The sequence below is a fragment of the Rutilus rutilus genome (genome assembly GCF_951802725.1).
Source record: "Rutilus rutilus genome assembly, chromosome: 7".
NCBI lineage: Eukaryota > Metazoa > Chordata > Actinopteri > Cypriniformes > Leuciscidae > Rutilus > Rutilus rutilus.
Genome location: NC_140221.1, coordinates 2,439,709 through 2,452,742, shown reverse-complemented (window position 1 = coordinate 2,452,742; position 13,034 = coordinate 2,439,709). Strand labels below are relative to the sequence as shown.

At 36.2% G+C, this 13,034-nt stretch overlaps 1 protein-coding gene across 1 annotated transcript in view; it reads right to left on the bottom strand.

Moving 5' to 3' along the window:
* The window catches only part of astn2 (astrotactin 2), a 435,007-nt gene that overhangs the window by 119,873 nt on the left and 302,100 nt on the right, over positions 1-13,034 (bottom strand). The gene's annotated exons all lie outside the window — the stretch shown is intronic.

The following is a 13,034-nucleotide window of genomic DNA, read 5'->3' as shown; positions in this document are numbered from 1 at the left end:
TCATTAAATGCCTTCCCTAGACATTACATTGCCATGTTTCACTGTAAGCGTGTCATTCTTATAGTGAAGAGACCTTCACACCAGATACAGGGATACTTGCACCCTTTAAAAGTTCCACTTATTTTTATAGAATATTGTTGTTTAGATAGTGTGTTTTAGATAGCGTGCGGTCCTGTTTTTCTTCTAAGCAGTGTATTTCACCTAGCTCGTCCATGAGTTCTTTAATGAGACGTGAAAACTGACATCAGCTGATGATAGAGAGACCCACAGTTCTCCATCAGTAAGTTTTTCTGGGATATTATGAGACTTCATGAATGAGGTGCCACTGTGCACTTGGAGACATTTTGGCAGGTTGGCCACTCTTGTGAATGTCCATTACCAGTCCATTTGTAGATAATGACTCACACTGTGCCATAATTCTGACTTTCCACATGCTTCTATCTCAACACCTGTTTTGCCGTACTGTTCTGGTATTTAGTTTTACTGTGTACCTTCAGAGGGATTCAGGCTATTTATCCCTGTTGCTAAGGTTGGATATCATACACTGTAAAAAAAAAGTGTAATTTTACAGGTAATTGTCTGTATTTTTTTACAGAATTTTACCGTTTTGTCATTATACAGCAAATATCTGTAAAATAAAAGGCATTTGCTGTAATTTAAAGGTCCATTGTTAAATTTACAGGTAATTGCTTGTATTTTGGTTTTACAGCAATTTTACGTTTTTTAAAAGGAACTTGTCTGTATTTTTACAGAGTTATGTGTAATTTTACAGAAATTATTAAGTAATATTTTACAGATTTTTTCTGTGAAATTAGAAAACAAAGAAAAGAAGGTATAACTGCGGAAATCAGCATCTATTCAATATGTTTTCCTTACAGATTATTAAGCATGTGGGGGTTAAAGTGAGTTGTTTTTTTTAAGGTTAAATAAAAGTATTTGTACCATAGACTGTGATTTGTACATACAGTACCCTACATAGGCTACAGTAGGCCTGAATTATTTTTTATTTCACATTTTATTTTATACTCATTTTGATCATTATTATTCTCAGTATAATAATCTAGTATAGTACAGTATAATAATAAACAGTCTTATTCTCCCATAATTTCATGTATATTTTATAAATATTTTTCCAAATCTCCGTTGCTTCACATTCAGGGCTTTGTGTGTGTGTGTGTGTGTGTGTGTGTGTGTGTGTGTGTGTGTGTGTGTGTGTGTGTGTGTGTGTGTGTTTGAGTGCGTTGAGTGTTACTCCCGCCCACAACGGTTAGCTGATCAGTCGAGTTTGGGCAAGCGGGAGATTTGAATTCAGTCTACTCTCGTGAAGTGGATTGTGAGATCAACAGTGGTTCAAAGCAATCAAATTCGTAGAGAGCAGCCGTGAGCAGGAGCTCTGTTTTCAGTCAGTCCGTTTGGATTCTTCGGAAATAACGCCCTTTTCAGTGAGCCTTGTTCGTCACAGCGGACATCATGCCAACCGATCACCGGCTGAGGTAAGAGTCTCATTCTACTAAGTTACATGTGAACGATATTTTATATTACATTTGTGTTAAGTTTACAGTTTTCAAGCTAACGTTAGCATTCTTAAATGATGTTCAGTTAACTGGCGAGAGCTGGAGGCCAAAACACTGAAAATGTAGCATGCGTCTTTACATTTTCCATCTGTTTTAAGAAAGATCAGTTGAACCCACACCTCAAAAGACCTAAAACGAGCTTTCGTAGACATGTTATACATATCAAAGTCCGTTTAATTGTGTATAAAATCTTCCTTAATACGCGATAGTAGGCCTATCTGTCAGTAAATCAATCTCTTAAATGGCGGGACATTTTGAAACACTGTCTGGAAGCTGAAAACTCTTCTCTTAAAAATATCCTTGGTTTTAATTATAGTAAAATTATAGTAACCACGTTTTTGGCGGATTTTTATTACCATTTTTAATAACCACAGTTATACTACAAATAGGCCTACCATGTTTGTTTGTTTTTTCTTTGTGGTTAAACCATAGTTAATTTTCGTAAGGGTTAACGTGGCTATCAAGACTGTTAAGAAAACGAATTCAGTAGCCTAAATACTGTACTTGATACAGGAAAGCACATGAGACTAGAATATGAGCACAACATGATAAATTGCATATTCTGGCTGCATCTGCTTGCCAACACATAACGTTAGCTATAGAATGCATACATGTGCATATATTAGGCTTATAAAATAAAAGTTGATAGAATGTTTGTGTTCTGATGAAGAAATTAACTTATCTACATTTAGGATGACCTGGGGTCATCATAGTAGCCTTTTTCATAGGATACTTTTGATCATTGGTTATGAAAATTGCATTGATCCAGATGAACAGACAGTTACACCCCTAACTTTAGGTGTCTCAGCTCAAAACATCACTGTTAGCCTTTCCTGCTCAGCTTCCAGATCATAGTCAGTTGAGGTTTTGCATAGTCCCAGTGGAACATATTCTGACATGTGTAAATGTAATACTGAGTTGTTAATTTTTTTTTTTTTTTTTTTGTGATTTCAGGTCAAGTGGAAAGCAGAATGATCATGGCAAACAAGGTATGGGAAGAAGTAGGCTAATTTAAAATATTGTAATGGCCGAGTCTTCTGATTCCATATGATTGCACTAAAAGTGGCAGAACATTTAATTTGTTTTATACTGTATTTTCCCATGTGAATATTCATTTGATCCTTGTGAGGCCACTGGACAAGCTGCACAAGGTTTGGTTTTACTACAGTAAGACCACGATTGTGTTAGATTCCACCCATCTATTTATTTATTAATATTTTTTTTTATTTTTTTTGTAGTGTAACTAGGCTCTGTCATTTAGAAACATGACTTTTCCTATCACTTAATGACACATATCTCTACCTTTCATTCCAGCCAGAGGATCTGACGGTTGCTGCTCGCATCTCAGCCTACCTGATGGAAAATTCTTCCTTCACCTTCAACTCAACCTTGCCAAGACAGAACTGCTTATGGTTTCAGCCAAACCATGCAATCCTGCTGATTTGCCTTGTACAACATCAGAAAGATCTGGCCCTTCCTATCGGAGCCACACAACTCCTTGTCTAAGCTCTTGTTCTATCCAGACTGGACTATTGTAATGCTCTCCTGGCAGCTCTTCCAGCATCAGTCAAACCTCTGCAACTGATCCAGATGCTGCAGCAAGACCTAAACTCACTGCTTCAGATCTATGTGTCTCCAGAAGCTTGTGTTCTGCAAGTGAACGGCGCCTTGTGGTGCCATCATCCCAAAGAGACACACAATCACTTTCACTGACCTTTACCTGGACTGTTCCCTGCTGGTGGGATGACCTGCCCAACTCAACACATTTTCAAGAAACTGCTAAAGATCCATCTTTTCATAAACACTTGACCCAATAATACTAAATCTTTGTTTTAATAATAAATAAATGAACTTGTGTACTGTGCTACACTAACTGGGACTTGTCGCTGCACTTGTTGCTTCTATTGTTCTCTTAATTTTAAGTCACTTTGGATAAAATGTAATTGTAAATATTTGAAATAAGTTATATTAGAGTATAAAGGCATACAGCAATTGTCTTTTAATGTGGATATTTTTACATGTTCTAAATGATACTAAGCCTGTATTTCCTATCATTCACGTATCTTGATGTTCAGTGTTTGTTTAATGAGTAATACTGTAAATGTGCAGGTATTCCGTACTTGTACGTTTAGTTAATTTAACAGAAATTGACTGTACATTTGCTATTATTAAGTACTTAATTAGAGATTGGTCAAAGTTGTGAAACTGGATCTGCAAAAAATTAAAACTGTAAATATACAAACTTTGTATTTGAATTTATGTACTTATTACATTTTTATACATAACTTCATAGTTATTTTACACAGAAAAACTATATATTAAAAGATAATTACTGTAGATAGACAGAGCATTATTATAAAATAAATTTATAAAACCCTAAATTTACAGTTTAACCTTAAAGTTAAATGTTCTTTTTATGTAATTTGACATAATTTATCTGTTTTTCCACGGTTTAATAAGCCATTATTAACAGTAATGTACTGTAATTTAATTAATTTTGACCGTAAAGTCAATTCTGTATTTTTACGGTTTTTGCCTGTAATTTTGTGAAATGGTTATTTGCTGTAATTTAACGGAACCCGTCTGGAAACTTTGCTGCCAGAGATTTACCGTTTTTTTACGGGATTTTTTTTTACAGTGTACTGTATGTGTGCAATACAGTCTCATCTTGGTTGCTATCAACTATGGATTTATTGGCCTATAAATCTGGTCGATTTTGCGGCTAAATCTGGAAACCACCCATTAACAGGAAGAGATCATTAAAGGGGACCTTTATGCTAAAAATGCTAAAAAAAAAAGAAAAAAGGAGAGGGTGGATTTTTACTATTACAGGTTGGTTGTGCACACACACACACTGCTGACACATATTTATGTTCAAACACTATGTAAAAGTGAATTTTGCATAATAGGTCCTCTTTAAGAGATGTGCTAATGTGAAGTCAATAAAGACCAGAGCTGACACACTGCATTCTGTGTTCTTTGTTGGAACACAAAAGAATATATTTTGAAAGTCAATGGAGCCCAAACAATATTGCACCGCATTGACTTTCATTGTATGAAAAAAAAAAAAAAAAACGAAAAAAACATTCATTTTTCAAAATACACAGAACAAAGAAAGTCAGTGGTTTGGAATGACATTAGGGTGAGTAAATCATTTAAAAAAAATAGGTGATCTATCCATTTAAGCGGTCTGTAAAACTATATCTTAGCAACAGAAGCCATTTCTATAATAGAAGCAATAGTTTCTTGAGTTCTGACCCAAATTTGTAATTCTCCATCAATAGGATTTTATATGTAACACACTTGATGCTAGTTTTTCCTGTCTAAAGATGTTCCCCCTTCCTGTGTGCCAGCAAACACTCTAAATAGAAATGTTTTTTTTTTTTGTAATGAACTAAATGACTAGGATATGTAAATGTCAAAATATCGTACATACTGTATGTAAAATATGTTAATGCCTCTCTTATTATTACTGCCTCCGGCTGCTTTTTTCCTCCTGTGACGGTTTAACTTTAGTTCATCGAATTACTCTCTTCTGCCATGCAAATAATGCATTTCTAGTTAAAAGAAACAGCAGCAGAAATTTGCAGATTTCCAGTTTCTTTTTGGTTAAATTGGAGCCCATGGTTTTGAATTCAATGGCGTGACTCTTGTATTCGGACTTGTGATGCACCTGAATCATAATCGCACCATGTTTGTTGATTGGCTAGAGGAGAACCGGCCTCCCGACTGAGCCTAAGCACTTATTATTCAACAGTATTATTGATCTGACTGTACTGACGCTGCTGTATGTGAGCTGGACTACGGCATATTTTTTTTGCAGAACTGCTTAATAGACGAAATTAACGCATTTAATAATTGCTGATCTTTACAATGGAACTGACTCAACACTGAACTGACTTCAGCTGAAAGGCATAATTTTCCTGTCATCAGTGTGAAGCTGCTTTGAAACAATCTGTATTGTATAAAGCGCCGTATAGATAAAGGTGACTTGACACTTGTCAAAACTTTAGCATTAGGCGGTATGACAATTTTGGGTAGAATGTCCAAAGAAATGTTTACCCAATTATGCCAGATATTTGCACATCAGAACAATCAAAAAATGGTGTGTGTCTTGAGAGTTGTTTCTTAGGCCAGATTGTAGCTTGCTTACACTTTCTGAGATATTTCTTTTTTTTCCACTAATATCTGACTTGGTTGTTATGAATAATCTAATCTTTTTAATTGTGTCCAAAAAGTTGCAAATCAGAATTTTGTGATATGCAAATCACACACTACTCTTTTTTTTATCTTTCTACTGTCTTCTACTCTCTTTTTGTCATAGTAGGGAAGTATGTTTATTCAGATGCAGCCTGTCTTTTCAATATCGTTGCCATCCCTCTCAGTCTCTCTCAGAGAGACAAAAACCAGCCAGAATGTCATCTCTGATGGATGGTCTTCATCTTTCCCGTCCCACACTGAATGCCTTTTAAAGGAAACGTTGAGGTCAGAAGGAGTCTCTCAGCCTCTTTTCTCAGATTGGCATGTCAATATCTATTAGTCGCTGAGGCCGTCCTGATGCAGATCTCCGAGGAGCCCGAGGAGAAAGGCATGCTGGGACAGGTGTGCAGTGGCTGTCAGCTCAAAGAGCATCTATCCATGAAGGCCAGTCTCAGACGAAGAGATTTTCTGTTTCTCCACCACCACCAAGGAGTAGTTCACACAAAAATAAAAAAAATCCTGTCATTGTCACCCCAACCCACTGAAACAGGAAGACAGGGCGGGACATTTCAAACAGCTCCTCCCCTTTTCTAAAATAGCCAATGACGTTTAGTTTATATCCAACCGTTTCTCCTCCTAATCTCCAACATATCGCTTTAAAATACAGCATTTTGTGTTGAATTCAAATGGGTCCGACGTGTTTTCTGGTCTGAGTCGACTTGATCGTATCGCTCTGTGTATCGTGTCTTTGGACCGAAGCTGCGGCGGAGACTAATGTCAAACCAGATTTGCACTTTCTGAATCGTTCCCTATCCCCTATATAGTGCACTATGTGCCATCGACCGTGTAGAAAATAGTAAATGTGTGAACAACTGACCGATTTCAGCCGCGGCTTCAGCGTCTATTTATAGTGGAGGGGGCGGAGCTTCAGATTCTAGAGAGCATTTGATTGGACAGAAAATCTGATGAGAAGCTGAAGTGCAGAGTGATGTCATCAAAATCACTGATCTATCCTGTGAGTTTTGAACACTTATATCTTCTAAATGTGAATTTTGTCATTGTTTTGGAGCACAGTAGCTTATAGATAACACTAAGACTAACATATTCATACTTAAAGCCAAAAAACAAAACAAAAATTATTTAATGGGGACCTTGCATGAACATGTGTTATAGTTACATTTCTATTAAATGCAATTAGCTGAACTTTAGAGTGTAACTTAAATACATATTTATGTATAACACAGTACAATTACAATCAAGTACCTTACATGTGCTTTAGTACGTTAGGCAACATGTCAAGTGTATTTCTTTAAAGTACAACAAAAGATTAAAAAACATAATTATTTAAAATGTATCTCTCTTTTGTATATCCTTTTAAGATTGAAAGTAAATGACAAATGCACATTCAGTACATTTCAGTGCACTTCTTTTTCATAAGGGATGAGCTATAATCCAAGTCTTACAATAGTTCTGCATGAGGAACAGACTTTATTCACTGATTATCTTCCCCTCGAGGGCTCAAATATAATTTTTTTTATATTAATATAACCGCATTGCAACTCTACAGGTTCATGATGTGACTTATAATGCAGTAAATATCACACACAGCTCTTTAATATGGCGTGATACAACTTCATAATAGCATTCACTGAGCTCATTATATTACAATTTCTAGGCAATATATCTAGATAAAATATTCAGAAATATCATGAAACTTTAATATATTTTCAAATGTATTCATATTTGAATTTTATAAAACGGCTTATAGTTCAAAACATTACAAATTATTTGTAAATTATTATTAATGAAAGGTATTGAAAATGTTACCAAGGAAACATCCCTTTCCCTAATTTGCCAAAAGCAAACATCGTTAGTAATGATATTCCATTCTGCACAAATAAAATTTGCCTGAATGTTGTTTGTTATATCATTACTGGCACTCTGCTGCTAATGACTAATTTCCACAAACTGTTTCCATGGATGCATACAGCCGAAGCTACATAAATATCACTAATATGAGGCATAATGTTTAATGAGCATTATCATCACGAGTAAAATGTGATTGAAAGCATCTGTAGCCCCTCAGGCCGCATCAGATCTGAGTCACGTCTCCTGACGCTGGATTTGCGGATGGTAAAGAGACGCATCTACATATCAAAGCATCTGAAGTGATGTGGAGGACGCGAACCCCTCGAGAAAAACAGTGTGATGAGGGTCAAACATGTGATGAGTACACTACAATCACAAATAGAGAAAAATGTTAATCAATAATAATGTTTTTATAACTTAATGGGGAACTTGAGGTATCAAAACATGGGCAACTTTTACCTGGGAATCAATCCCATGACCTTGGCATTGCTACTGTATATCAGAGGGGAACATTATCAACAAATAATGGCTTCAATGTGGTCTTTTCCTCACACAAAGCTAATACTCAACAGTGTAAATGCTCTTCAGTATTGCAATACAGTATGAATTTATTTTATTTTTATTTATTTTTTGACCAAAAGTTGGTGTGAAAAACAACATGTGCATGATGGTTTTAATTCAGGGGATTTCAAACTTTTTGATGCCAAGGTCCCCAAATTGTGATTCTATGTTTAAGCAAATTGTAATTACTGATTTAAAGGTGGCAATTATGTACTAAATCCTTTATTGACAGTATTAACTTCTAATTCTAAATCTAAAGAAAGAAAACAAATCTAATATACAGTACAGGTCAAAAGTTTGGAAACATTACTAGTTTTAATGTTTTTGAAAGAAGTTTCTTCTGCTCATCAAGCCTGCATTTATTTGATCAAAAATACAGAAAAAAATAATAATATTGTGATATATTATTACAATTTAAAATAATTGGTTTTCAATGTATTATACTTTAAATGATCATTTATTTCTGTGATGCAAAGCTGAATTTTCAGGATCATTACTCCAGTCTATCACATGATCCTTTAGAAATCATTCTAATATGAGGATTCATTATCAAAGTTGGAAACAGTTCTGCTGCTTAATATTTTTTCATAACCTGTGATACTTTTTTAGGATACTTTGATGAATAAAAAGTAAAAAAAAACTTTTAACAACTTTTTTTGAAATAAATCAATACTTTTATTCAGCAAGGATGTGTTAAATTGATCAAAAGTGATAGTAAAGAAGATTTATATTATTAGAAAATATTTGTTTTTATTTTGAATAAATGCAGTTCTTTTTAACCTTTTATTCATCAAATATATTAAGCAGCAGAACTGTTTCCAACACTCATAATAAATCAGAATATTAGAATGATTTCTAAAGGATCATGTGACTGGAGTAATGATGCTGAAAATTCAGCTTTGCATCACAGGAATAAATTATTTTTTAAAGTATATTCAAATAGAAAACTATTATTTTAATTTGTAATAATATTTCACAGTATTACTGTTTTTTTTTTCTGTATTTTTGATCAAATAAACGCAGCCTTGATAAGCATTAGAGACTTCTTTCAAAAATATTAAACAAAACCAAACTTGTGACCTGTACTGTATATATGCACAGCATTTTTCAAAATAAATCCAAATCCAAAGATTTACTGAGAATACTGTCATACGAAACCCAGTGATCAAGCTTAATATGACACGCACAACACAAGCACAACGCTGTCTCGCAGATGTGTTGTTACTGTTAATAACTGTGCTATGATGCATGTGGCAAGGTGAGCTATGCTGTGCCCTCATTTAGTTCATCCTTTTAAACAGGGGCATGAGATTAATAAGAGCATGTTCAAATAAACCACGCTCAGCTCAAACATCCTTTTGTTGCCTTCAAAACACTACAGAAAATACAGGAAGACCACGGCAAATCGTGGCAGAGCCTTCCTGAAAAAAATGTAATCCACGGCTGTCCTTCCGCCTGTGGAGAAGATTGTGTTCTTGCTGAAAATAAGTGCACTATTTCCCCCTTTCTTTGAGCTTTACCAAACCACTCAGAGCATAAAAGCACAGACATAGAAAATGTTTGCATCCAGAAGGCTTCTGGGTTCAGTAACGTCACAAGGGAAATTTACTAAACTAATAAACTCATCTAGCTATATCAAAATGACACAAACCCCAATTATTCCTTTTTTTTAATCTTTCAAATAGGTTTAAACAGGCTACTAATAAAGCTAATTGTTGATACATGAAACAACTAGACTACACCATCAGGGGTGTGTTTCCTGATAACGACATAACTCGCTGCTTAAACACCGTAGTACGGTGCTTCGCTGCTAACTAGCAAGTCACGATTGTTTCCTGAACATGGTCATGTCGTTAATATAAAGTTCTGTCATGAAACTCTGGATGGCGTAGGCTGATCGGTCCTCAACTCTGCTTGCAATCACATCATCTCTATAGACCTTATGCGCCAGAGAAACAAGCGCACAGCCATCTTTAGAATATTGTCTTTGAACTTCCGTTTGTGCGGTCGCTCTGTATATTTCGATGGCATTGCTGTCCAGGAGCAATTCGCTTTTGAAGTGGATTTACTTAATGTAAAGTTAACGAAAGTTATCATGAGGATTGTAATGTGTAAAGCAGATGACTTAACAAATGTCAGTCGACCGGGAAGATTTTAAAAAGAGCCGTTCATTCATAAATACGCAAGATTGCAGTGAAAATACAGACCGGAAGTCAAAAAGGGGAAAAGGGGCGGGGCTACATAAGGTCTATAGGGCACAGCTGATTGGTTCCTGCTGTATCAGTAGCTAATGAGCTCGTTGCTCAACCTTCAAATACTTCGTCAGCATTTGCTGTAGCAGTGCAGTGCTTTCAGGAACCCTCCCCCTTCCCCAGCTCCACCTGTATAGATCTGCTACGGGTAATTCATGTATGCTTGTACAGCAGCAGTAGCTAGTCTTGCTTGCTTCACAGCAGTGTGTTGTGTGTGTGTTTTGGCAGTAGCAAGTGCTTTTACACATCAGGGACCAGCCGAAAACAATCAGTTTGTCAAAAAAGGATAAAATATAGACTTTTTACTTGCAATTGCAAATTTTCAACTCACAATTGCAAGTTTATATCTCACAATTCTGAGAAAAAAAAGGTCAGAATTGCAAGATGTAAACACAATTGCGTGAGAAAACAAAGTCATGACTGTGAGATAAAAAGTAGTGAAAACAAGCGTCCATAACTATGAATAAACTACAATATAAAAACATGGCATTCTACAGTGTGATGTCATTATTGTCGGGTTTATGGTCTGTTTTGGTTTGGTTTTGTTTGTTCGAAGGTCCTGTGTTTATTTCCTGTCTTCCTTAGTTGACATAGTGTGTGACTTTCGGTATGTTTACACGATAACAATGTATTAAAAACTTAAACGACGATAACAGTATTGTTTTCAAAAGTTTGCGTTTTCATTCCCCCAAAATGCCGTTGTCGTGTAGACTGACTTCATCATACTCATATTCTAGTCAGAATGTGAGTCTGAGACTGCTCCATTGGGCTTTGATTATGGGGCATGTCTCAACTGAACCAGGAAAAAAAAAAACTCTGCACTCAATTGGATAGACCTACAACCAATCAGAGCAACGGAGTAAATGACGCATGTTCTTCATTCATATTTTCAACCAACAAAATGTTGCGGCTCTCTGTTCCTCTTTTAAAATGAATGCGCTGTGGATATCTTGGTGGAATCTACACATGGTGTTTCATAAACAAAGTTCGGGAGGAACACGTACAAATAATCAATCCAATATCAACTTGTCATCAAACAATACCATGTCTAACGTTACCCTATATCAGCATGAGGAAGCATATTCACTCTGTCAACTTACCTAACACTCCTTGACAGTTTTTCAGCATCCCTCCACCACCCCGAATCCTCACTCTTGTCTTGTCTTGTTCTCTCACAACCAGGAATACCGGGGGGAGTATGGCTACCGAGCCCACAGCCCTCTCCTCGGACAGCACGTCATATACGCATCTGACTTATTTGTGTGAACTCGTGAAATCTAATATACGCATTTATTCTATCTGACTTATTTGCAAGTGTGAAATCTCAATTCTCCAGCTGCAGTCATCTTTGTTGTAAACTAATTCAAATCAAGCGCTCTTTGGTGACGTGGGTGATTACGTAACCGCAGATCATCTGTCCATCATCGATTAAAGCCCGCCCTGGCAATTTGATTGGCCCGGCCTTCTGGGAGCCGAGCATAATTACTCCTCAACGGATCGAGTCCAGACCGAACTTCCCGACCAAAAAATGTTGTGGGCGGGGTTCGGGCTGGCACCCAGGCTAGTTGTCGTGTAAATGAACAGCCAAAACTCATTACAATCGTAGCTGAAAATGGTGTGGTGTAAACGGCCCCCTAGTTTCCTAGTTGTTTGTTACACTAGCAGGGTATGGTGTCACCTGACCCTTGTTAACTCACTCATTTAATCTCTATAAACTCTGTTCAGGTTAATTCTTATGTCTGTTTTAAGTGGTTGTTCTGTTTGTGCATCTTGATCTCTCTAATGAGTGTTAATTTGAGTGCAACTAGATCAACTAGATCTGCAACCACACTGTGACAATTATAAGAGCCTTTACATAATAGTACAATATTATAATTGTTAGCATAAGGCCAGTGGGTGAGATCAGTTGTGTAAAACAGTCGAGGCGTCTTTCCACACGAAGCATCTGTCTTTATTTTCAGACAGTGTTTGTCTGTTTGACAGTGGTGGTGTAGTGCTGGGATTCGCGCTGACACACAACATAATAAAGTTAATAAAGATGGAGTGTTTTATGTTCATCAGCAGAACTGCTGGGCCGCATCACACATCTAATGTAAGTGAGAGTGACAGCTGGAAATGGTCGTGAAAGCAGTTGTGTAGGCTATAAATTAAACGTGAGGCTCTTTGAGAAATGCGTTTGCTTAACAAAATCACTTTAGACCCCAAAAAGTCCTACAAAACATAACTGATGTGTCTTGAAATTATCACAGAATACCGCTACAGAGTGCAAGTATTTTCCGCTGTATTTTCATTCATTTTCTCCACAGGGATTAAAAAAGAAACTCTTCAGTAAAGAGCACCAAACCAACCAGCTCTTATGAGGGAATGGACAAAGCATCCCATGAAGCATTGCGACTGATCAAATCAGTATAGGGTACAATATAAAACTTCATTTGAAAGTGTGCATGCTCTAACAATGTTAATATAGAGAGAATTAAAGGTAAATTCACTGCCTTAAGGAAATGTAGTAATCACCTTTGTGGTGATGAACTAGAAAGCTAGATGACTACAAGACATTTAAATGTAGTTTAAAGGGTTA